At 46.3% G+C, this 5,457-nt stretch overlaps 1 long non-coding RNA gene across 1 annotated transcript in view; it reads right to left on the minus strand.

The window, feature by feature from the left end:
* The window catches only part of LOC122540562, a 23,540-nt gene that overhangs the window by 4,247 nt on the left and 13,836 nt on the right, over window positions 1–5,457 (minus strand). The window contains exon 3 of the long non-coding RNA XR_006309349.1: window positions 5,067–5,204. This is a non-coding gene — a long non-coding RNA (uncharacterized LOC122540562). The remainder of the gene's footprint in view (window positions 1–5,066; window positions 5,205–5,457) is intronic.

Genomic DNA, 5,457 nt, shown 5'->3' on the forward strand with positions numbered 1-5,457 from the left:
TCGAAGGAGGTTCCAATCAATATTGGGAAAGTTAAAGTCACCCATTACAACAACCCTACTACGTCCGCACTTTTCCAAAATCTGCCGACCGATGCTTTCTTCAATCTCCCTGTTGCTATTGGGGGGCCTGTGGTAAACCCCTAACGAGGTGACTGCTCCCTTGCTGTTCCTAATTTCCACCCATACTGACTCGGTGGGCAGATCTTCCTCGACAATGGAAGCTTCTGTAGCTGTGATACCCTCTCTGATTAGTAGTGCTACACCCCCTCCTCTTTTTCCCCCCTCCCTATTCTTTTTAAATGCTCTAAATACTGATCCATGCTCTAAGCTCATCACTTTTATTCCTGATACTCCTTGCGTTAAAGCAAACACACGACAACTGATCCCTTGGTTCCTTGCCAGGAAATTCCTTCCCACTAGCTGGTCTACCTCTTGCTATTGCCTCATCTGCATCAACTCTCACCTCCGGTACACAGCTCAGGTTCCCACCCCCCTGCCAGAGTAGTTTAAACCCTCTCGAACTACTCGAGCAAACCTTCCACCCAGGACATTGGTCCCCTTCCAGTTCAGGTGCTTCATGTACAGGTCCCACCTTCCCCAGAAGGTTCCCAATTATCTACATATCTGAAGCCCTCCCTCCTACACCAGCTGTACAGCCACGTGTTAAGCTGCGCCCGCTCCCTGTTCCTCACCTCGCTATCTCGTGGCACCGGTAGTAAACTAGAGAACACTACTCTGTTCGTCCTGCTTTCGTATTGATAAAGTAATAGCAATGTCTTTTCCCTAGAGTTGAGTAGTTCAAAACTATGGGAATATTTTTAAGGTGAGGTGAGAAAGATTTCAAGGGGACCTGAAGGGTGACTCTTTCACACAGACGGTGCTTTGTGAATGAACTGCCAGAGGAAGTGTCAATGCAGTACGGTTACAACACCGAAAACACACTTGGATAGGTACATGAATGGGGAAGGTTTAGAGGGATATGACTAGGTGAAGGCAAGTGAGTCTAGTTTAGTTCGGCAAATTTGGTTGGCATGGACCAGTTTATTGAAGGGTCTGTTGCTGTGCTGAATGTGCTCATTCCTGATGAAGGGCTTATGCCCGAAATGCTGATTCTCCTGCTCCTCGGATGCTGCCTGACCTGCTGTGCTTTTCCAGCACCACACTCTCGACTCTGATCTCCAGCATCTGCAGACCTCACTTTTCCCTGTGCTGTATGACTCTATGAAACACTCTGGAATGTTTTATTGTGTTAAAGAAGCCATATAAATACAACATGCTGTTGTTTTATAAACGTTTGTAAACATTGATGTGACTTCAGCTGGAGCTGGTGTCCAATTCTGAGTGACCTATTTCAGGAAGGATCTTGAAGAAAGGGTGTGGAGGAGATTGATGAGAACAGTCTGAGGGATGAGGGACTCTGTCATTAAGAGAGAGGCTGGAGAAACAGGGACCAGTCTCATCAGAGTAGAGAGGGGGACGTGGAGATTTAACTGACATGTTCGATCATGAAGGGCTTTTGACAGGACCAGTAGGAACTATATCCAGTGCAGGAAGGTGAGTTACCAGAGAAACATAGGAATGAGAAGGAGAGATGAGAAGAGTTTTTCTTTAATAGAGTGAATTCTTCAGATCTGGAATGTGCTGCCTGATTGCGAGATTCAATTACAACTTCCAAAGGAATAGGCAGCGTGACTGTGGATAATGACGAGGGGCAGAGAAACTATTCAAACAGGCCTCCCATGCAACAGCGCTGGCTCAAAGGGCCAACTGGTCACACTGCTGATAACTTCATTTTTAATTTGGCCAATGGGATCTGTGCTGGAATTTCCACTCCACCTGAACCTCCTGCTCCTTTTTCAGCCTATCAATTTATTCCTTTCTCTGTCTCTCATTTATCCAGCTATCATTCAAACACATTGATTCCATTCACACAAACAGTCCCACATCAGGAGTTTAAAGCAAATCCTGTTGATACTGGAACTTTAAACAGACACAGAAATTGCTGGAGAAACTCAGCAGGTCTGGCATCATCATTGGAGAGAGAAACAGAGTTAATGCTCCAATCCAGTGTTTGGACTCAAAACATTGATTGGGTTATAGACCAGTGAGCCTTACTTCTGTTGTAGAAAGGGTTTTAGAAAGGATTATAAGACATAAGATTTACAATCATCTAGTAAGGAACAATTTGATTTCAGATAGTCAACATGATTTCGTCAAGGGCAGGTCGTGTCTCACAAACCCCATTGAGTTTTTTGAGAAGGTGACCAAGCATGTAGATGAGGGTAGGGCAGTTGATGTGGTATACATGGACTTCAGTAAAGCCTTTGATAAGGTTCCACATGGTAGGCTGTTGGAGAAAATGCTCTCTCAATGACAGAGTCCCTCATCCCTCAGACTGTTCTCATCAATCTCCTCCACACCCTTTCTTCAAGATCCTTCCTGAAATAGGTCACTCAGAATTGGACACCAGGAGAAAATGGGATTGAGGGCGATTTAGCAGTTTGGATTAGAAACTGGCTTTCTGAAAGAAGGCAGCCAGTGGTGGTTGATGGAAAATATTCATCCTGGAGTCCAGTTACTAGTGGTGTGCCACAAGGATCTGACTTAGGTGGATAGGTGGATGGGTTAGGTGGATGGGTTAGTAAATTTGCAGACGACACTAAAGTCGGTGGAGTAGTGGACAATTTGGAAGAATGTTGCAGGTTGCAGGGGGACTTGGATAAACTGCAGAATTGGGCTGAGAGGTGGCAAATAGAGTTCAATGCAGCTAAATGTGAGATGATGCACTTTGGGAAGAATAACAGGAAGGCAGAGTACGGGGTCAACAGAAAGATTCTTGGTAGTGTGGATGTGCAGAGGGATCTAGGAGTCCGTGTACATAGATCCCTAAAAAGTTGCCACCCAGGTGGATAGTGCTGTTAAGGTGGCATACGGTGTGTTAGGTTTCATTGGTAGAGGGATTGAGTTCCAGAGCTGCAATATCATACTGCACCTATACAAAACGCTGGTGCAGCCACACTTGGAATATTGTGTACAGTTCTGGTCCCCATATTTTGTGAAGGATAAAAGCATTGGAAAAGATGCAGAGGAGATTTACCAGGATGTTACCTGGTCTGGAGGGAAGGTCTTATGAGGAAAGGCTGAGGGACTTGAACCTGTTCTAATTGGCAAGAAGAAGGCTAAGAGGGGATTTGATAGAGACATACAAGATGATCAGAGGATTAGATAGGGTAGACAGTGAAAGTCTTTTTCCTAGGATGATGACATCAGCGTGTACAAGAGGGTATAACTACAAATTGAGGGGTGATAGATTTAAGACAGATGCCAGAGGCAGGTTCTTTATGCAGAGAGTGGTAAGGGTGTGGAATGCACTACCTGCTAATGGAGTCAATTCAGCCACGTTAGGGAGATTTAAACAATCATTAGATAAGCACATGGATGATTTTGGGATAGTGTAGGGGGACGAGCTGAGAAAAGTCCACAGGTCAGCGCAACATCGAGGGCCGAAGGGCCTGTTCTGCTCTGTATTGTTCTATGTTCTATCTGACACCTGCCTTGGCTCATTGCCGAGCACCAAATCCAAAATGGCCTCTCCCCTCATCGGTCTGTCTACATACTGAGTAAGGAAACCCTCCTGTACACACCTGACAAAAACGGCTCCATCCAAACCATCTGCACTAAGGAGGTTCCAGTCAATTTTGGGAAAGTTGAAGTCACCCATAACAATAACCCTGCTACGTCTGCATTTTTCCAAAATCTGCCCGCCTATGAGATCTTCAATCTCCCTACTGCTATTAGGGGGTTTATAGAAACCCCCCAATGCAGTAGCTGTTCCCTGGCTGTTCCTAACTCCCACCTCTATACTGACTCAGTAGATAAACCTTCCTCAACAACCTTTGTTTCTGTAGCTGTGATGCACTCTCTGATTAGCAATGCTACACCCCCTCCTCTTTTTCCACCCTCCCTGTTCTTTTGAAATGTTCTAAACCCTGGAACATCAAGTAACCATTCCTGCCCCAGTGAAACCCACGTCTCCGCTATGGCCACAACATCGTAGCCCCAAGTACTGATCCATGCTCTAAGTTCGTCCCTCTTATTTCTGATACTCCTTGTGTTAAAACAGACACACTTTAACCGATCCCTTTGTTTCATCACATGAAAAACCTTCCTGATAGATTCACTACATCCTGTCGCTGCCCCATCTACAACTACCCCCTCTCAGATGTGGAGCTCTGGTTCCTACCCCCCTGCCAAACCCTCCCGAACCACACGAGCAAATCTCCCACCCAGGACATTTGTGCCCCTCCAGTTCAGGTGCAACCCGTCCTTCATGTACAGGTCCCACCTTCCCCAGAAGGTATCCCAATGGTCTAGGTATCTGAAGCCCTCCCTCCTGCACCAGCCTCACAGCCACGTGTTAAGGTGCATTCACTGACTGTTCCTGACCTCACTATCTCGTGGCACCGGTAGCAAACCTGAGATCATTACTCTGCTTGTCCTGCTCTTCAGCTTCCAACTGAACTCTCTGTGGTCACTTTTCAGATCCTCAGTCCCTTTCCTGGCTATATCATTGGTGCCAATATGTACCACGATTTCTGGCTGCTCACCCTCCCTCCTCAGAATCTTTGTTTTTATTTTTGAGGGAACATATTTGACAGCTATCACCACTCCCTGGATGGAGTCATTTCTGCTGAATGTCTGATTGGATTTATTAGTGTACTGATCAGTCTGTGATCAAGTGCAGCCTGGAACATCATGGAAGGAACGCAAATCACAAAGTTATGTGTGAATCCACAGTTCCTCTGCATTATCTCCTGTTTAAGATGTTCCTCCATGTTTCGACAGAGAGTACATGAGTGTCTAGAACATAGTTGAAAACAGAGAGCAGGCTTTCCTTGAGGACTGAACTTATTCTTGACCTGAGGACAGTTGGGGCCCCCGTGACCCACCTCTCCCAGTCCCAGTGACTCCCTCCTCAGCTCCTGACCCCAGGGACTCATTGCATAACTGTGGGAAAGACTGTCATGCTGTCATCAGATTGTTGACTCCACACCAAGCCCACTCACCTTGGTGACTCCACGTTTTGTCCTGTGCTGATACAGAATAAACAGCAACGGCGATCAAGATGGTGAAGGTGAGACTTGCAATGACAACCCCAGCTATTCCCCCGAAATCCTTGGGTACACAATTCTGACAGGCTGAGGCTGTGGACAGGGGGAGAAATGGACCAAAGAAATGAATTATGGAGTCATAGAGTCATAGAGATATACAGCATGGAAACAGACCCTTCAGTCCAACCCGTCCATGCCGACCAGATATCCCAACCCAATCTAGTCCCATCTGCCAGCACCCGGCTCATATCCCTCCAAACCCTTCCTATTCATTTACCCATCCAAATGCCTCTTAAATGTTGCAATTGTACCAGCCTCCACCACTTCCTCTGGCAGCTCATTCCAG

The sequence above is a fragment of the Chiloscyllium plagiosum genome, chromosome 35 (genome assembly GCF_004010195.1).
Source record: "Chiloscyllium plagiosum isolate BGI_BamShark_2017 chromosome 35, ASM401019v2, whole genome shotgun sequence".
Taxonomy (NCBI): Eukaryota; Metazoa; Chordata; class Chondrichthyes; order Orectolobiformes; family Hemiscylliidae; genus Chiloscyllium; species Chiloscyllium plagiosum.